Below are 22,159 nucleotides of genomic sequence, written 5' to 3'. Positions count from 1 at the left end.
AGGATAGATTGAACGACTTAAAAAAAAGAATAAAATATGAAAATGTTCAATAATAGTTAGTGGAAAGTGCTAAGGGAAGCAGAGAGAAGAGAAAATTAATTTTTCTTTGGAGGAAGAAAGCAAATATTCATCAGTGGAAATACCATTTGACTTAATCTTAAATAAGGAACAGGGGTTTACAAGTTGTAGGTGTGAAAGACATTCCAGGGAGGAAATAGCAAACACGAGGCATGAATAAAATGTGTAGTATTATAGGAAAATACATAGCACAGATCGTATGGATAGGTATGAAAAACTATAGCATATTGAGGAAGAAACAGTAATTGAATGTGACCATAGAATTAACTGATAATTGAGGGGAAGGCGTTATGATAAATGAATTTAATAAATGGAGATGAAAGACAGACATCAAGATCCTTAAAGGTCATACTAAGTCATTTAGACATCATTTTATAAGCAGAGGTAGCCGTTGAAAAGATTTGGGGGGGATTTAGACGACTTAAACAATGTCCTGGAAGGATTTGATCATTGGAAGTGAGAGATGAAGGAGATAAGAAGTCATCACGACTTATACCAAGGTTAGTGATGATGAAGACAGACAATACAGATTTAATGGCAATTTTTCAATTAATTAACATTAAATTAATTCAATTTAATATTAATCAATTCAATATAGCAGTTAATCATATCATATTTGTCAGGAATCATGGAAAATACTGGTACTAGAATTCTGAAGAAGGCCCATGCCATATCCACCGTCATGTTGCCAAGACTATAGTATGAAACCAAATGGAATCAATGGGAATAGTTGAGACTGAGAAATGAGAAAGGTAAATAAAAAAGCTTATTTTTAAAATTTAAATACTGTAAGGTCCTTTTAAGCACTCTAAAACCATAGCTCTCTCTAACTCCATTGTTCTCCCAATCGAGGTCTAAGACAATACTATTGAAATATTGCATATTTGGTTTAATGGTCCCAAGACTTGACTGGAAATGCCATCTCAAATATGCCCTGTGATTTGACCAAGAATTTTTTTCTGCTACAATTCTCCTCGCTTCCAATTTTTAGCTCCAAATAGAAAGACATGTGAATGTGATATATACATATGAATTTCATGACAATTTTGCTTTTATGTAATATTTCATTCTGATCTTAGAACAATGTAGTGTTTTTTCAAAAACTGTCTTAGCTTTGAGACCAGTGCCTTGCTGTGGTTTTAGAACTTTTGCTGCTTGTAGGCAGGTAATGTACAGGGGAATAAAGAGAGAAGAGAACACAAAATTTTAATTTTTCGTCAGTAATCATTTTTTGACCTGTATTTTCTTGTTAGTTTACCAGACGTGTCTCAGATCCCTGCCTTTGCTGCGTCTTCCTTGCCACTTCTTTGCTCTTAGAAGAAAGCTAGGGAAATGAGAACTGGATATGTGAAATGACAGCTTCTGCACTTTCAGCAAATTCTAATTCTTCCTTGCCTAGAGGTTTTTGGATGGAAAATAACTGGTGGTGACTCATTATCATCTGGGTGTGGGGTGGATTGAGTGTCAGGAGCCCTATATACTTTCAGCTATATGATCCTAGGGAGACACTTCTCCTCTGTAGGTGGCAGTTGCCTCATCTGTAAGTTAAAGGAGGAGGCTGGATGATTTGTAAGGCAGCTCAGAGCTCATGTATAAGAATAATCTGAGAGTTACACAGCATGTGAGTAGATCCCCTCACCAAATAGGATCGAAAACTCTCAAGCCATTGTTTAAACAAGATCCTCCTCTCCAAAAGACACTGTTAAGAAGTCATTTCCTGATTATATGGGTTAAAATTACACTTATCTCTACTTTATATTAATATAACTCTTCTTTTAAAATGTATATATCTTTGGAATCATGGGGTGGGCATTAGCTATTCTCATTTAATTAAGTTTTCTTATGATTAGTGTTGTAAATTGTAAGGATTCCTAGCTCCATGACTATCTGTGCCTCAGTTTTCTTGTTTGAAAATGGAGTTAAGTAATATTTTTGGTGAAGATTGAACGGGTTAATTTATGAAAAATGTCCAGAACAGTGCTTGGCAAATGTTTGACACTATATAATTGTTTGCTATTATAGCTATCATCCAAAAGCATAAAATTTCAACAGAGTAGGTATTTTAGAATGTGCCAGTGCCCTGTAACCAGCTTGAGGTGCATGGTGGGGGTTGGTGGTCAGGAAAGGGGGTGTATACTGGGAGATAAAATTGTTGTTGATCAAACTAGGAGTTTGAAAGGTGATTCTTGGGGATGGGGAAACTGGATAAAATAAATAAAGGGAATTCAAAAGATGAGGACTGAAATATGATTAAATGAAATCTTAATTTCAAATTTAAATAAAATTGGCCATATGCAGCCTTCCATTTTCTCCGTCAGTCCACATAGCCACTACCAGGGGAGCATGGCTGGAACTCGAAGACAGACAATGGCTGGATGATTTAAGAGTCCTTCAAAATTTAGCGTGAGGAATGCCTTTCTGCCCTAACTTACAATGTTCTGCCTACTCAGAGTCTATATCTCCTCCTAGATCAATTTCTAAGTTCCTCTTATCTGTGATGCAAACTTCTGACTACCTCAGATAACACGAACATTTTTTTCTCTTTAAAATTTCAAAGCACACTCAGTAGAATAAAATTCAGCACAAAGTGCCATGTATTGCCTCCGTATTTTGTGCAAATGCCTTCTCTAGTGAAGAACAGGTATAACTTGAGAATTGGATTTGGGTAAAGTTACATATTTATCAACTAAGATACATGAATCTTAAGGAATTGATCCATGTCATCTAACTGGTAGATCCCAGAGCTTGGATTTAAATCCAGATGTCTGGCACAAAAATCCATCTTGCCTTTTAGAGTATGTTTGTACTGTTTATAAAAGTTGCCTGAACATTAGAATAAACCTGGGTGTTTAGTTAGAAACACAAATTCCTGACTTGGACCTAGTGAGTCAGAATTTTTGTCGTCTATTCAGTGAACAAGCACATCCAGGTGGTTCTTGTTATCAAAGAAGTTTGGAAACACTGGTTGAGGGATGGGAAAGCAAAGAATGAAAATAACCCATTCATTTAAAGGGACCTAGACATGCTTAATATATCTGCCTGCATTTCCAAATAAGCAAATTGTGGAAACCAAATATGTTTAAATAATGGTAGAAAGTATAATAAATCATTTCTGGGAGGGAAAAACAAAAAGTGAGTCACATAGAGATGATAGAGCACATATATACCAGACAGTCTTGGAAAGCCACATGCTTACCAGACACTGGGGGTTTCCTGGATTTCTGTGATATGATCAGCCAGTTCCAGGAGGCACAACTCCCCTCTAGGGAAGTATAGGCCTTCGGCATCAGGGGTACAACTGAAATAATACTTCCAGAGAAGAGAAAATAAAAGATGCCTCCCAAGGTAATTTTCCAATTTGATGACAGAGGCTGAAGGGAGGGGAGAAAGTCATCTTCAGGCCAATAATCCCCATTGCACAGCCACTGTGAGCTCTGTGAATCACTGAGCACATTTCAGGGAATAGCTGTCATGTGTCACTAACCGATTCTCACTGCAGATGGGCTCCAGGGTACTCAAGATCTATTTTGGGGAGGCCACAAGCAGTGAAAGCCTGCTGGTGCCATGGTAAGGAAATCTCAGCCATCCTTGAAAATATGAGGAAATAAAACCTTAAGTCCAAGCACATTTTCCCCTTGTTATGATTCACATTGCCTATATTTCTTCTCCTCCCTTCCCCATTCCCATTCTCTCCTCTCTTTGTTCCTTTCTTATGCAACACCCTCATTTTTCTCCCTCCTAAGTCTGTGAGCGAAGTACGCAACTTGGAGATTTCTCATACACCCAGAAAGAAGAGAATAAAACAAGCTAGCGCCCATATTGCATGTTCTTATAAGTCCAATGGCATGAAAACCTCCCAGGTACAATCATTTCTCTTTTTCTCCATTTGCCAGCTGGATGTTGTTACCCAGGGCTACCTTAGAAACCTTTTATTGAAACTGGTAAATCCTTCCTTAGCCATGGTCCCTAAGATAGGCAGAATAATGGCTCTTCTTTTCTCTCCCATCAAAGATGTCCATGCCCTAATTCCTGATCCTGTGAATATGTTTGTTACTTCCATGGCAAAGGGACTTCACAGATGTTATTAGATTAAGGATTTTTGAGATGGAGAGATAATCTTGGAGTATCCGAGTGAGCCCAATGTATTCACAAAGTTCCTTCCAAGAGGGAGAAGGGTCAGAGTATGAGAAGAAGATACAATAATAGAAACAGAGGCTGGACTAAGAGAAATGCAGGTCCACAAGCCAAGGAATGCAGACAGCCTCTAGAAACCAGCAAAGGCAAAGAAACAGATTATCCCCTATTGTCCCCAGAAGGAATGCAGCCTTGTTGACCCATTTGAGACTTTTGAGCTTCAGAACTGAAAGATAACAAATGTGTGTTGTTTTAAGACACTAAGTTTATGGTAATTTGTTACAGCAGCAATAGGAAACTAATACAGTCCCATTGACCAGGAACACTCATATTGGACCATTATGTGAGTAAGAAGTAAAGTTGTATTAGTCAACTGGAATGTTGACGTGTGCTTTTAAAAGTGGGTAATGTCGTAAATATGACAAACTCTAGACATTACACTTCACGATATCCTGAGAAGTTATGAGGTCACCACATTGGATCACATGTTACTCAATCTGTCTCCATCCCTGTCTACCTTGATCCTCTATCTTCTCACTTTCTCATAGTCTCAAGTTCAGTCTACTTTCTTGTCCTCTTCCCTTGCCTTTTATGACTATATCAGACTCAGAATTATAAGTTTTGCCAAAGCCTTTAAACAGTTATACAGTTTTTCACGCAAAGTAAATAAAGTGGATAAATATGGTAAAACAAATGAAGCATCTCAATTAGGAATTATCAAAAAGACAATTTTAAAATGCAATTATCTGCATTGCATCTGTTCAAACACCCTCACTATCATTTTTTTTCTCTAAATTTTGGCTTTTCCTTCTGGTGGCCCAATTTTATCTGGCTTTTGAATAGGTTTCATTGGGGACTGGGTTGGAGTTTCAGGCAAGACAATTGAAATTGTTTATATGCCAGTATCATCTTTCTAAGATTCTCTAGTTCCTTATGAATATGGAGATAGACAGGCTCACTTCTGCAAAATCCAGCATGGTTTTTCAAAAGGCTTTACAATTATTCCTGCCCACCTTTCATGCCCTATTTTTATCTTACCTTCTGTAGGTATCTATGCTAGTCAAGGTAGTTTGGAAGCAATATACAGCAAGGCTCTATGTAACAGCAAAGTTGCAAGATGTGAAGAGCTGAGGCACCAGACTCCCTGAGGAACCACTTGGAGATGAGCTCCCTGATGAGGAACCAACACTGGAATATTTGTGAGAGTGAGAACTAAACTTTCATCGTGTCAAGTCCTCAAATTTTGGAGTTGTTTGTTATAGCAATTGTCTTGCCCTTCTCACACAGATGGGGGAAAAAGGTATAGAAGATTGTTTGTATGGTGTAACTTTATCATTGTAATGTATAGGATGATCAAATGAAGCGATTTGTCCAAAGTTACAATATGGCAGTGGCCAAGTTAAGAGTTTCCATGTCTCTTGACTCCATTCAGGCACTTCACCCACATACCCAGTATTTGAATCCCGTCTATAATCATTTTCCAATTCTTCCCGTTCTCTATTTTTGGAAAAGGTGCCAAGCTCCCAGCCCTGAAGCAGCCAGGGAAATGCCTTAAAGCCTAGCCCATAGCACTCTCTGTCGTATTGATTTTCTAGGAGATTTATGGTGTTGACCTGATCTCAATGAAGAAACTAAATCCAATTCACTAAGGAATTACAAGCCTGTCCGATCAATAATCTATTTATCTCCTTCACTTTGCCATCTTTAGACACTCCAAACTTGTCATGGGAAATTGAAAGCATTTTAAAAATATAATTATGCAGCCTTAGGAAAGGTCTCCAACATTTCTGAAGATTTTCAATTGCCTTTGAGGAAATACTACCCTGGTTTAGGTAATAAAGATCACACTCTGGTCACCATCCAAGTAGCTAGTCTGTGCTCATTAATAGAAATATAGTGTCAGGATAATGGGGCCCATAATTGCTGTGTTTTCCATATTGGCAAGATCCTATCTCATATATTGGGTTCAGTTCTGGGAGCCTGGTTTTAGAGTCACCTAATTGAATTGAAGCCTATCCAAAGGAAAGCAATGCAAGTGATAAGGAGAGTAAAATATTCTTTAAAAATGAGGAATAGTTGGATATTCTGTTGGTGGGTAAAACCCAAGAAAACTTGAAAGACAATCTTAAATAATCGAAGGCTGGTACATAGAAAAAGAAACTTGTTCCTTATAGATCCAGATGGCAGACACAGAATACACTCAGACAAGTTAGCTAGGAGATTTTAGTTTGATATAAGAATAACCTTTCTTACGATTGTAATTCTCATAAAATGAAATTCTCTTTCCTGGAGGTAGTCATCTGTATGCTATAGGAGAAATCTGAACTAAATAATCATCTCTCAGGAGTGGACTCTGGATTTGAAATGGGAAACAATAGGACTAGGGAGAGAATACCAGATGTTGCTCCTATTCTGCACATTGATGTACGCGTCTAATCCACAGGGCCTGTTGCTACATCCTCACTTACATTAGTCCACTTGCTCCTGCTCTCTTCTGCCCGATTCTTGGATTTTCAGCTACATGCTATTGCTGTGAGACTGATTTTTGACCCCGTAAGAGCAGCGATGCTTCAGATCTCTCTCTTGGGCTCTTTGGTGTGCAAGAGTGAATTCTGTTCTCTCCCATGGTTGTCTACATGATCATGTGCATGTGTGTCTTGAATTCTTAAGTAAAATGTCTCTGTTCCCCCCCAAAAAGTTATGTAAAGCTTAGTGTAGTGGTTGATAGAAAGGTATGAAAATAATTATTGGATATTATTATATTTATTTCATAAAGATTTTACCTTCATACTTAGTTTCTTCCTATTGTACACCATTCTGTTGTCCATCATTGTCACTTTTCTTTACTCATAAAAGTGTCATCTTTACTGCTAGATTGGTCATTCTAAAACTAACTTGGATCAGTTAAGTTGGCTGCTCAAAGCTAACGAAATGCGTAACCATCTGACCCCACTTTTTTTCTGTTGTACTACCGCTACTCCTCTTGACGGACACACTCCTTGAACTTATCATTCCTCGAAAACCACCCGTAGTCTACCAACTCTTGCCTCTGTTTATGCTATTTCCTCCATCATCTCATTCCAACCAGGCAACACATTATCTATCTCCAAAGCTCTGCTCAAAAGCCCCTCTCTCTTTGAAACATCAGTGACTCTTGGTTCTCTATTCTTACATCGTGCTTATCTCACCGAATTTTGGAGTAGTTGTGTGTGTGTGTGTGTTTCCACACTTATTACCAGAGCCCAACCAGTGGTTCTCACATTTGAGTAAGCATCAGAATCACACGGAGGGCTTATTAAAACACAGATTTCTGGGCTACATCCTAGAGTTTCTGATTCAGCTCAGGGAACCAAGAATTTTCACTTCTAATGAGTTTCCTATGGATGCCGAGCCTGCTGTTTTGGAGACTGCACTTTGAGAATCTAGACTGATCTAGACTGCAAATGCCTGGTAAGTAGGGCTTAAATCTTACCTGTTAGTAATATTTCAACTTTGGTTGATAGCACTATTGCCATTTTGAGCTATATAATTGTCCATTTGGGGAGCTGTCTTATGAAATATAGACAGCTTAGCAAGATCCCTGGTCTCTACCTACTAGATGCCAGTAGAACTCCACCTCCAGTTGTGATAATCAAAATATCATTGCACATTATCAAATACTACCCTTCACGCAACTCAGAACCACTGGATTAGAAGATACAGAAATACCTGATTCTTTTTGTTGCTAATTAGTTTTCGTCCCGATAGAGTCATACACACAAAGATAAAAATCAAACAAGAATAAAAGAATATTTTTTAAAACAAGTGTCCATGCCATATTCATCCCAACATGGAGCCAGGTTGAAGCCTATAGGGTTCCATCACACTGTAAGTCAATTGCTGGATTTTTAAATCTTACTATGATATGATAAGTAAATGGTACAGGACCCTAAGCTATGGTCAGTCCACTTATGTGGTCTTGCTAAAAGTGGGTACAACCTTCCTGTCTGGACCTCCCTAAGATGCTCTCTGTCCTTTTTAATTACACCAATAGCACAGATTTTGGAGGGCAGCAGAGGATACAAGCATGAAAAGGAACACGACAGTTTAATATACAGTAACTCTGTCCAACTGTAATTCTGTCCTATGTGTCTCTTGCAATCTGACAGATTTCTACTTCCTTCCCTTGAGAAAGAACAAAAAACAGGTAGACAAAGAGATTGTAAACGCTCCCTTCTCTGGTTTCCCCTTCCTCTATGCTTTGTACAGAAGAGGCATTCTGTGTTTGTTGAATAAATAATTGAATGAACAAACATAGATAAATGAAAGCTTAGATAACATTGGAAGAAGCTATGGAGGAAGCTTAGATAACATTATCTTGAAAATGCTGTTCAAATTGAAAGTTCTATTTTTCTATGAGCCTACTGCCTGACTTTTCAGAAACGTGTCACAAGTCACTTAAATACAAATAAAAGATTGAAAACTGACTCCCCACAAATACTTCTTAAATTACTGATGTATGGATGCTTTGCATTAAATATATTCTCAGTTAGCCTTACAAAAGCCTTATGAAATTAGTATGAATGCCTGTATTTCACTCATGAGAAAACCAAAGCTCCAAGAGGTAAAGTGACTTGCCCAAGGTCAGGCAATTGGTTAGCATGAGAAACAAAATCTGGACCAACATCATCTGATTCCACGTGATAGTTTCACTCACCATAGACTCCTCTGTGATCAACACCAGTGAGCAACACACAGTTCCTCACATGGTGGGGCCTCTTCCACTCTGACAAAATGTTACTGTTAGCTCCTGCCCTGATGATGACAGCATTTGTGCTTCTTGCTACAAGCTCAGTTTCTTCAGGCTTAGATTTATGGTCCACCTTTCCCTGTTGGAAACCTCTAGACAATGCAAGTACTGCCAGTGCCTTGAAACACATCAAAAGACATAAACTCCCAGACTCTGCTGGTTTGGAAGGTTCGGAGTGTGATTCACGATCAGTAGTAACAGTAGCTGGGAAGTATTTATTGAGCACTCCCCATCTTCTAGGCACAACCCCAAGACTTTTATATCAATGATCTCATATGATCCCCAAGACAAGCCTGTAAGGTAGACAATGTCATTATCCCTGCTTAACAGATGAAGATACTGAAGTTCTCAGTGGTGGTACCATCTTCATTTTACAGAGGCTCAGGGTAGGTGAATCACTTATTCAAGGTCAGAGACAGACCTCAAACTCAAGTCTTCTGGTCATTCCAGAAATATTTCCACCATTACACAGTAGTAAATAGTAGGATCAGGCTATTTATTGACTTCTGTGACCTCCACCTCCCCTCATGGCGTGACACAATCTTTCTACTCAAGGGTATACAAATGAAGCACACTGTATGCCCTCAGGGGTCAAAGATAGTAGCTACAGACATAAAGAGTACAGGCTTTTAAGTTAGACAGCAGTTCTGGGCTCCAATCCTACTTCCAATTTATTATGCATAAAACCTTCAGAAAGCCACTTCCAGTCTTCAAGTCTCAGTTTCCTCATTTGAAATTATAAGGATAATCATTTTACCTCCTTCATGAGGTCACTATAAAAATTAAATCACTTGCCCAGATGAACACACAGTAAGTGTTCTAAATGGAATTGATCACTACTCTAATATCTGGAAAGATAATCCACATATGCACATATGTGCAAAGAGAACTGAAAATATGTAAAAAGTTGATATGAACTACCACATACTTTCAATTCTGAGAGCTAAGAGTAGGGATGTGCCATGATGAGCTTGAGTATGATTACAACATTTTGGCTCTCAAAGGATGCTCTAAGTTAGCTATTTGGCCCCTCTTTAAATAAGGAAACCAGAACTCTGATACAGACAATGACTTGCTTAATCTTTAGTTGCAAACTAGCGACTTTAGAGATTTGAATTCTGTTCTGTTTGCTTCCAGTTTTGTCTAAGTGTGATTGGTAAAGATTTTGTGGGCCTTAAAAAGATGAGAAGTCCCCTAAGCACAAGGATGTGCGAATTTACATAAGGACAGACCAAATATTGAGAGACTTGCATTTAGCAAGTCTTTTCTAATTTTTTTCCCACCTTCACCCTCTACACAGATGAAAAAGATTTAATATTTTCTGAGCAATGAATAGATGCCAAGAGAATCATATGTATTATATCATTTAATTCCCAAAGCACCAGTGTAGGCAGGTATTCTCCCCATTTTAAAGATATAGAAAGTGAGGCCCAGATATATTAAAGCTTTTGGCCAAGATTATACAGTAAATAACTTTCAGAGCCCGAATTCTCTCTAAAATCCATGCCTTTTCTGATTCATTATCTCCTTCACACTATAGAGCCTTCTGGAAATTTCCATGGTACCTGCTTTCCTAGGCGAAATGCACCCTCTTATTTTTATCTCTCTCTACAGAGGTTCTTAGCTATGTTACATTTTAATCTTGTAGAGAGGAGAAATAAACCCTGGAGAATTGACAACTACCCAGACAGAGAGAACCTGGCCCTTTTCTTCCAACAACTCCATTTCATTTTTTTTCTTTTTTTACATCTAATAATGTTTGCCACAGAAGTCTGTTCATTAGGTTGTTGTTATATGCAGTGGCACATAGGGGAAAAGTGAACTGTGCTCTGGAAGAAACAATTGGAAAATGTGTAATAGCATATTTGGAGCTGCACAGGAAGACTGCAATTTGTAATGCTTCATATGTCCCCAAGTATGCTCCCCTGGACAACTTCGATGCTGGAATACTAGGGCAGTATATGTCCCAGCTTAAATCAAAGGGTTGATGCTTTACAATTTTGTTGTGAAAAATAATATGTCCTATTCATGGTGCCAAATTGAACTTCTTGAAATGTAATTGCTATTGTTCATTCAGACACATCCTAGGTACCTACTGTGGTTCCTTCTAAATAAAAGTTTTGATGGGTCTCTAATAGCTAAAAGACAAAGTCCACAGCCTTTTGCACATGACTCAAAGTCTCCCACATACTTGGTGCTTACATAACTCAGTATTTCTGTTTCCCTAGTGTCCAATGCCATGCCTCCAGTCCTTCTGTTTTCTATCTAACCCTACCCATCTCTCTGATCTCAGACCGTGTATTATTAAAGGTGAGAATGAAAGGGATTTTAGACACGTGATCTTAATCTAGGTTCTGGTTGGGCTTAATAGGTTCCCAACCTCATAATTGTACATAAAATTATGAATGTATTGCAAATGTGCACTTTTCAAGATAAAGTACAAATTTAAAAATATTGGTTACCACCAAACCATTAAGAAACTCCTGCAGGATTTACCAGTTCCTACTATGTTGATCTGGATTGATGGTGACTTCAGAGAATATGCAGCCTTTTCCACACTCATTTGATTATAAAACATTTGAATTCATTTTCTAAGCCTGCCGTAACAAATTCCCAAAAACTTGGCAGCTTGAAACAACAGAAATTTATCCTCTCACAGTTCTGGAGGGGAGAAGTCTAAAATCAAGATGTCAGCTCAGTTGGTTTCTCCCGAAGCCCTAAGGGAGAATCCATTCCGTGCCACTTTCCTAGCCTCGAGTGGCTACTAGGAAACCGTGCCACTCCTTGGCTTATAGACACATCCCTTTAATCTCTGCCTCCATCCTCACATGGAGGAGGCCTGTATCTTCCCTGCCTGTGTCTCCATGTCTCAAATCACTTTCTTTCTCTTACAAGAACACTTGTCATTGGATTTCAGGACAACATAATCTCATCCCCACATCCTTAACTTACTTATATCTGCAGAGAGCCTTTTTCCAAATAAGGTCACATTCACTGGTACAGGGTGGATGTATCTTTTAGTGAGGTGGCAGGGTACTATTCAACTCACTATACCATTTATGAGGAAATACACAGAGAAGCTGAAATTCTATGGGGTATAGTTTGGGAATAACTGCAGTTGGACGTTCATCAAATAATGATTTATTGATTAAAATCCTCTTTTGAAGGCTTGGAAAAAAATTGTTCCATTCTCTTAGACCCAAGTTTTATAAGGTTGTAAAATTATAATTATGTTTTTCCTTGATATTTATTTTTATATTTTCTTCTTTTATTTTCCTGATATTTATTTATTTTATTTTATTATTTATTTATACACAGGTTCTGCAAGATTACAATTTTAGTGGAAGAGATTATATATATATATTTGTTTTTTGAGGAAGATTAGTCCTGAGCTAACATCCGCCACTAATCTTTCTCTTTTTGCAGAGGAAGCTTGGCCCTGAGCTAACATCTGTGCCCATCTTCCTCTATTTTATATGTGGGATGCCTACTACAGCATGGCCTGATAAGCTGTGCATAGGTCCGTGCCCAGGGTCCAAACCAGCGAACCCCCAGGCACCAAAGCAGAGCAAGCAAACTTAACCACCACACTAACTCATCAGCCCCTTATACTTGTTTTTAAGGTGCTCATAAATTGAGGAATCAGACTTTTAACATGTATCATACTTATAACTTCAAGTTGGACATCTATTTTCCAGTTTTCTAATTCATCCCGAACAGTTGCTTGGTATCAAAAGCACTATATCATGTTCTAACAGATATTTCCAGTCTTCTGCTTCAGTCTTTCCTATCATAGTCTCTACTCTAGTTAAATGGGATGATTTGAAATACTCTAATTAGGGCTGACATTTTCCAATACCTGTGCCTTTTCACAAACCGTTCCTTTTGGGTACAATTACCCTCACCAAGTTCTATTCCCTGGGTGAATCATTTTTTATGGCCCAGATATTTTTGGTTTCCTATTTAACAGTCATTCCGTTACTTTTATATTCCTAGAACAACCTCTGCTTGTGGTTCATAAATGCTATACTCACCTTCACCATGAGGATTGAATCATGATGAGTCTAAGCCAATATGGGTGTTCCATTACCCTTGATAGTTATTGGTTTAAATATAGTCTTTTACTTGTTTCTGGCCAAGAAGACCATAAGGACAGGTCTGTTGGAGAAACTTCTATGGGGAAAAAAATGTCATTACTCTTAAAAAGAAAAGAACAACTCCTTTTTTTCATTTGGAAGTGGTCAATCAATGCGACCATTGGGACAACTACAAACAGCATGTATACATGAGGGAAATTTTTTAAGGGGACAAGTTTATATGCTCAATGTGGCCAAGTAGAAAGATGTTAAAAACCCAAGTCCTTGATAAATTTGTTAAGCCATTGAATTAACTAATCTAAATCCTATCTTAAACACTTAAGTGGCAAAAAACAGTCCTCATTAAGTTACTTTGAATTAGATCTTTAGTTACTTAAAATCTATACTGTATCCTTCTTTATATGGTATTATATATCATATTGTATGTATTCATATCATATCATATTCAGATCATATATATCATATGTATTCAAATATCATTCGTATTCATTCTAGAGATTGATATAAATATTAAAGTCTAGTTCTAATTCTACCTCTCCTTTAAAGAGTTCTCTGCCCCTCCGAATTTAGAAATTAAAACCTACCCTCCTATACTGAATTTATACCCAGGTATTCCTGTATGCTGGTCTGTGTTCTTAAGCGCTAAGTGTTACATTTATCACACTATTTCCTTTCAGCTCCAAATCCATCCTTCTTCAGCTGGCTCTGTGATGCTCGAGCTGGGATCCATGAACATTCCTCCTTCTGCTATTCCTGTATTCTTCAGAGTTCTCTTTACCCCTCTTAGTAGTATACCTATTTACCAGTTAATAATTCTTTGTGTTAAAAGTGCCCTCTTCAAATTAAAGAGATATTTTGTCCCTTGACTTCACCCTGATCACTACACTATGCTAGAAATGATTTGAGCCTACTTCCTATAGTTAGGCTTGATGTTTACTGGGTTACCCTTTCATTCAGGTAATACAGGTAACTTCCCGACCTCTGAGCACTGTGCTGAGTGTTGGTGACTAGGTGATGAACAAGCAGAGATAGTTACTGCCTACTGGAAAGTCTTCTTCCGTTCAATCAATATTGGAGTGCCTGTTGTACACTAGGCACTGTTCTAGGTGCTGGAGATAAAGCGGTGAAAAGTGGAGTCAAATTTACCAATCTAGTGAAATTTATAATAAACAGACAACTAAGTATATGCTTTAACATAACACAATTTTTAAAAATAGGAAAAAAGAAAATTATGAAATGAACGGAAAGATCTGGGTACTGTAACAGATAATATCATGGATCATGTAGATGAGGAAAGACCTCTGTTATGGACTGAATTGTGCCCCCCAAAATTCATATGTTGAAGCTCTAACCCCCAAATGTGACTATATTTGGAGACAGGGCCTTTAAAGAGGTAACTAAATTGAAAGCAAATGATAAGGTGAGGCCCTAATCTGGTATAACTGGTGTCCGTATAGGAAGAGGAAGAAATATCAGCGAGGTACACACGGAGAAAAGGAGAGAAAATGAAGACACTGGGAGAAGCCAGCCATCTGTAGGCTAAGGAGAGAAGCTTCAGGAGAAATCATCCCTGTCAGCACCTTGACCTTGAACTTCAGTCCTCCAGAACTGTGAGAAAATAAATTTCTGTTGTTGAAGGCACCCAGTCTGTGCTATTTGTTACGGCAGACGTAGCTGACCAATACACCCTCTATGAAGATCAGAAAAGACATTTGTGAAGAAGAGACATTGAAGCTGAGATTTGAGCAATGGGTAGAATTTAGTTGAGTGAGGAGGGGAGAAAAACATTCCAAATCCAGCAAAGAAGATGTCCAAAGTTACTGAGAAAGGAAGACATTTTCTATTTTCTAGAATTTGAAAGACACATGGAGCAAATGAGTATGGAGAATAGTGTCATGAGGTGGGGTTCAAGAGTGGGCAGGCTCAGGAACAGCCTGGTGGTGCAGCAGATAATTTCACGTGTTCCACGTCAGTGGCCTGGGGTTCACCAGTTTGGATCCTGGGTGAGGACCTAGCACCCTTTATCAAGCCATGCTGTGGCAGGTGTCCCACATACAAAGTAGAGGAAGATGGGCACGGAGGTTAGCTCAGGGCCAATATTTCTCAGAAAAAGGAAGATTGGCAGTGGATGTTAGCTCAGGGCTACTCTTCCTCAAAAGAATAAAAATTTAAAAAAAATTTGAAAAATTAAAAAAGGAGTGGGCAGGCTCCAGGACGAGCAGGGCACAGTAGGTCATGGCAAGAAGTTGAACATTTATTGTAAACACGGTGGGAAACCATTGAAAATTTCTAAGAGAGTTGATCATTATGATTGGACAAAGTGATGTTTTTTAAAACCACTCTGGCTATTTTTGTGATGAATGGATTGAAAGAGGTAAGAATTGAAAAAGAGACATCAGAAGGTTACTGGAGTAGCCTGGGAGCGTGTAGTGTAAGGGGAGGGGAAAATCTTCAGTACATATGTCTAGAATCAATACAGACTCAATTCTAAAGAAATGTGTAAGAGCATAATTCTATAATGCAGGCTGAATATATAACCACTAAGAGAATGGGCAATAGGGTCAAGGTTACCATCACGGAGAAGCCATCAGGAAACCTGGGAGAGCAGCTTGTTCCATACTGTGGGGGGAAGTCAGTCTCTGCAACCCAGAGAGATGCAGGCAGGTTTTGCTCTGCATTTTCTCTCTGCAATCACTGGGTTCCCTACAGGAAAGATAGTGCTTAACACAACTACCTTTCCTGATTCATAATTGTTTGTGGTTCTGATTAAACAGCCTGCTGGCAGGAGGACGTCCTTTCTGGGAAGGCCAGTGAGAGGTTTGCCATTTCCCAGAAAAACCTGGCAGTCATTAGGCCCTGCTAATAGTAGCTGATGAGTTAATCGCCCTCCCTAACAAGGCTTCCTCCAACGGGCAGAAATAAACACGGGCAGGGGGTTGCGTGAAAATAGCCAGGTGCTCTGCTCCAGCCCTCCCAGGTCAGCAAGAGACATGCAATTTGCTGTTCTTGCTTAGGGTGAATGTGCTGGTTCAGGTCAGCAAGTTCAAGATGGTATGACAAATGATTTAAAAGCAAATGAAAAGCCATAGTTTTCTCTCCACGTGGTACAAATGCACCTTGGCTAAAACCACTCTTGCCCTGTCATTTAGGCATCAGACTTTCCCCTTCATGCACTTTCCCAGTTATGGGCATTTACAACAGAGAACAGCAGCTGTGGGACACAGCTCAGTTCTTCTGACCCACTTTGCTGAGCCTGGCCTCTACTGCCGCCTTTTGGCGAGCACACACTGCAGGCTTTCTACTCTGGCCCTAAAACCCTAACATCACCTCTAGGTCTTCTGCACAGCTTGACAAAGGTCTCTCCTCTGCTATCAGGACCACATTATTTATTTCCAGTTTGCTTTTAGGTCTTGACTTAAAAAACCGGCCAAATACTCTTTACTTTCTGATTCTCCAGGTCTAAGGGACCCTTTATGTAAGAGGGATTGTACTCATACATAGAAGGATAAAATGTGAGAGTTAGGAGTGCCCTTAAAGTTTATCTAGTTCAAAAATTTCAAATATATTACTTTTGTGTATATCATCCTTGTCACTTTCTGTGCCCATGGAAAGCATCTCTAATTAATCACACTAAACTTCCTCTCTGATCCCAGACGTGGTCTCAGTTCTTTCATCATTAATCTTTTGGATTGGATCAGAGATAAAACTTATATATTGCTTAGATTCTACCTTAATTTTACAGATAAGAAGCAGAAACCAAGAGAAGCGATGAGAATTTGATAAGAAAATGCTCCAAGGAGAGAGGTTTTTCCACTGAAAATCACTGTATCCTTTAGGAAAGGGAATCCTTTCAGGGCATTTTTTCATGGCCCAGATTCTAAGGCCATATTTCCAATTATCATAGCTTCTGGTGTTGTTATGGACTGAATAGTGTTCTCCCAAAATCCATTTGTTGAAGCCCCCCGCAATGTGACTATATTTGAAGACAGGGCCTCTAAAGAGATAAGAAAGTTAAGTAGCATCATAAGGATGAGGTTCTAATCCAATAGGACTGGTGTCTTTATAAGAAGAGACACCAGGCATATGCGCACACAGAGAAAAGGCCGTGTGAGGACACAGCAGGAAGGTGGCCATCTGCACCCAGGAAGAGAGCTGTCACCAAAAACCAATCCTAACAGCATCTTGATCTTGAACTTCTACCCTCCAGAACTGTGAGAAAATAGTCTGTTAAACTGTTTAAGCCACCCCGTCTATGATATTTTAGTATGGCAGCTTGAGCTGTCTAAGACAGGTGGTCATTCATTTGCTCAAATATTCATTCTTTATCTAACATAGTGCTATTCACTCTGCATGGTGGAGTCCTCAAATAGGAGGATATTTTTCTAGACTTCTCCCAATGGAATAACATCGGGATCAAAGAACTGTGCTAGGTGCTGGCTGACAGCATTTCCAGTTGTTCTGAAGGGAATTATTGGTAGACATAGACTATTGACAGCAGAGGGAACCTAGCGATCATGGTAGTTCAACCCTCTTACCCTTTAGATGAAACCTCAGAGGTTTTTCCCTAGCTACATAATCATCAGTATTAGAATTGAAGATAAAACTGAGTCGCCTGATTCAGTACAGAAAAAGCACTGTGATCTAGTGCTATCTTTATCAGATATAGCACATCAAACAGATGAATTTATTGGTCACTTAAAGTCATGCACTGCACTCAACGCTTTACCAACATCATCTCAAACCAACACCAAAATCTTGTGAAAGGTATCATTCTCCTTTGCCAGTAAGAAAAGTGAGACAGAGTTTGTACAACTTGCCGAAAAGCATGGTGGACGTTACCGGTGCTCATGTATATGCAGCCCCCTCTGCTTCTTGGGCACAGGGAAGACATGTCAGCCTCTTCGCTTTTTGGCAGGGCCATTCTGTTAATTTTGAACAATGAACTGTGGACAGAAGTAACATGCCTTAGCTGGGACAGTGAAAATCCATGTAGAACCCTGGAGGTCTCTCTTCCCTTTGCAACCGTGATGGTGGAAACCTCTTGCTGCAATGATGAAATCACAAGACAGAATCTGAAGGTATCACCAGCCACTTTCTATAAGGGAGCTTCCCTGGAGGGTTGTTGGACCCACTGCTATTTATTGAGCCATTGATATTTAGGTTTATTTATTAGAGCAAGTTTGTTCTATCATGATTAATATAAACTACAAAGCAAGTATATCAGTTTAAAAACAAACTCCTGTTGGGTCATTTTTTTTCTGTTATATTGGAATTACATTTTAGCTCTGTCATTTAGGCCACTTCTAAATAATCTCTGAGCCTCATTTTCCTCAAATTCAAAAGCGTTACAGTGCCACCTACTTAAGAAAGTTGTCGCAAGAATTAATTGAGAAAATATATGAAGTGGGTAAAACACAGTAGAAGCTCAGATTTTGGTTTGCTATTTTCCCAGCTCCATCACTCTGTTGAAATGAACCTCTCTTCCCCTGGACATGTTACACTCTTGTCAGGGGTCACTATTTCAGAAGTCACAGGATCAAATGCACACAGGGACCAGGTAGTTAGGATAAATTAGTAATTTAAACTGGACGTGGTGAACTAGAAAGCCCTAGAGCCTTTTAGAATGGGCAACTTCTGCTTATATGTGGCTCATGGTTAGTTGCTGGGTAGGATATTAAGGCCATGTAAGGAAGATATCAGAAATCCTGAATTTCTTATGAGATCTATTTTTATGTTGATTTAGGAAACTCTTAATTTTTTTGGTTAAACCTAGGAAGGCTACAAAAGAGTTCAAACCGAATACACATATCTGCAGGCCAAGTAGGCTTACTGACCACTAAGTTGTAACCTCAGGATTTGGTTTCTACTGTGAATTCTCTATATCTAGCATGAATGGTGTCTTCGTGAACGCTGGGCTTCCCACCCAGATAGCGGGCCCCCGGAGGAGAGGGACTTTGTCCTGCTACTTCTGTACTACTTCTGTGCCCCTGATGGTTCAACAGCAAACCTGAAACAACAGAAGGAAGGGCTGAATTGGATTAAATTAATAATGACTTATGAATGGTAGACTTTAGGAAATGAGAGATTTGATTTAAGCAATTTAAAAGTAATCTTTTCCAAACCAAAGAAGACGTTGCCTCAGGTTGTTTATCTCAACAAAAGGGTAAAAATTACCCTTACTGCAGTTTCAATTAAACTGCACACCATCCCTTTCTACATTCTGATGTCAGAGAGCAGGTGAGTGGCCAGCCTTAGAAGGCAACAGGAATTCAAAGGGCCGTTGGAGAGCTAGTCCATGTTCTCAACTGAAAAAGCACAGTTTCCCTGAGGGCGTGTTAGATGATCCCCAAAGAAAGTGTAAGGGGTGGAAGGTTTATAAATGTGCCCCGTAAAATGTCTATTACCCAAAATTGTTTTCAGATACAATCATTATTTTAAAATATATGATAATATTAAAGGAGGGTGTTGAATTTGAATGCAGGAGATATAATAATAATAATAAATAATGTAAACTTCTATTTATTGATTGCTACCATGTGCCAAGCACAATTCCAAGTGCTTTGCCTACATTATTTCATTTAACCATAATGGCTCCTAAGGTTGGTAATGGTACTTTATCCATTTTAAGATGAGGAAACTGAGTCTCAGATAGGTTAAACAAATCTTGTGAATCACTCAGCAGAAGTGTTAGCTTCATCCAGTTCCAAAGACCATGATTTAATCAAAAGAGTTCTCCTTCAGCTAGAAACAAGGACCCATACTCCCATCTCTCTCTTCCAGAGCAATCTCTCATTAGGGGTCTAATGAGGACATTGATGAAAACCAGTCACTTCACATTAAGACCTCACAGACAGCTCTCAGTGATATATCCCTAGGTTGATATAACATTTTCCTTCCTAAAATTCTTAAATCCCTGGTAGCATTAGTAATATTATATTTTTATATCATTACCCCACTTTTAGATGGCCAAATTCAAGTACAGGACAGTTAAGTATCTTATCCATGATCCAATTCATTTAACTACCATAAAAAATTAAAACCTAAGACCTATTTCACTGAATATTTGATGAGTGATTTGGGATGAGTTAATAACCATAAACAGGACTTCTTTATTATAGTAGCCCATATGTCATAAGATTGCTTTGATGATTCAATGAGAAAAGAAAAACAAATACACGTTAACAGACATTATTGGCAATTGGCACATGGTAGGTACCCAACAAATGGTAGCTATTATTATTATTTTTATTATTACCAATATTGTTGTTACCTAAGTATTTTAGCATCTATCCCTGAATGCTAGCAACTCTAAAATATTGATGTGTCTCTGACAAGCATCAGTTATGGAGTTAGGGAGAGGAAGAGGATCACACTGGTTCTTTAGGGTGTAGTGTTATTGCTGGAACATACACAGGTTCTTCACCTGCCAAACAAGAGGGGCCAAGTAAAAACTGGAATGCGAGGCTTATGGCAAGTAAAGAGTTTTTATTTCAGGTGACGTCAGTGAGGAGACGAGAGTGAGCCCTCGAATTTGTCTCATCTCCCTGAAAGATGGGAGGCAAGGGCTCTTACAGTTTCTTTTCTTTTTTTTTTGAGGAAGATTAGTCCTAAGTCCTCTTTTTGCTGAGGAAGACTGGCCCTGAGCTAACATCCGTGCCCATCCTCCTCTACTTTATATATGGGGTCGCCTACCACAGCATGGCTTGCCAAGTGGTCCCATGTCTCTTCCCGGGATCCAAACCGGCAAACTCCTGGCCACCAAAGCAGATTGTGCACACTTAACTGCTGCACCATTGGGCTGGCCCCAGAGGTAAGGGATCTTAAAACTTATGAGGAATGTGGCTGCTTGTAACGAGAGGGAGCCTGTGGCCTCGCTGGTTAATGCTTTCCCACCAGCCTTGTTTGGCCTTGTGAGGCTGCTTGCAGAAAGGGGGTGGTGAGATAAGGGAATCTGGGGGGGATATCTTTGGTTGTCTGCCTCCATGGTGGATGGTGGATTCTGGTGCTAGGAAGCTGAGGAGTTGGGGTCTGGAAAGCTTCATCTTCTTGATATTCCCTGGACATCAGTTTCTCTGTAATAAAACTTCAAAGGACCAGTAACTAGTGAAAACTTCAGTGTGAGCCCAGTGTGAGGCCACCTGGGCTTTTAACAATTTGTAACTCTTATTTGCCTTGTGAAGCTCAGGGATACCAAGGTTTAAAAAAACCAATACTTACATATGAATGTAACTTAAAGAAGCAGGGAAAGGGGATGAGTGCTTTTGGTTTTAGCCCCATATATGCTGGGTTCAATGTAGGGGAACTGATGACAGGGCCAGCACCAGTGTTACACAATGAGAACATTACGTTTTTTTTTTTTGAGGAAGATTAGCCCTGAGCTAACATCTGCCACCAATCCTCCTCTTTTTGCTGAGGAAGACTGGTCCTGAGCTAACATCTGTGCCTGCCTTCCTCTATTTTATGTAGGACACCTGCCACAGCATGCCTTGACAAGTGGTGCGTAGGTCCACACGCGAGATCCAAACTGGCAACCCCGGGCTGCAGAAGTGGAATGTGCGAACCCAACCATTGCACCTCTGGGCTGGCCCCGAGAACATTACATTTTGAGTTTAAGAAAACATTGTGAAACGTTTGGTAAAATGCTTAACCATCAGGGTTATCTCTGCCTTTTATTGTCTTTGAGTTATTTTACAGTCCTGCCAGTTGTAGAAAACTGACAGAAAAACAAATAATTTTTGTTTATAGAAATGCACAGGCCAGCCCCGTGGCTGAGTGGTTAAGTTCTTGGGCTCCGCTGCGACAGCCCAGGGTTTCGCTAGTTCGGATCCTGGGCGCAGACATGGCACCACTCATCGGGCTGTGTTGAGGTAGCGTCCCACGTGCTACAACTAGAAGGACCCACAACTGAAATATACAACTATGTACTGGGGGAATTTGGGGAGAAAAAGCAGAAAGAAAAAAACACAGATTGCAACAGTTGTTAGCTCAGGGCTCAGGTGCCAATCTTTAAAAAAAAAAAAAAAGAAATGCAAAATATATCCAGGGAATGCAATGGATTATC

This window comes from Equus caballus, chromosome 25, assembly GCF_041296265.1.
Source record: "Equus caballus isolate H_3958 breed thoroughbred chromosome 25, TB-T2T, whole genome shotgun sequence".
NCBI lineage: Eukaryota > Metazoa > Chordata > Mammalia > Perissodactyla > Equidae > Equus > Equus caballus.
Note: the sequence above shows the minus strand (reverse complement) of the source record.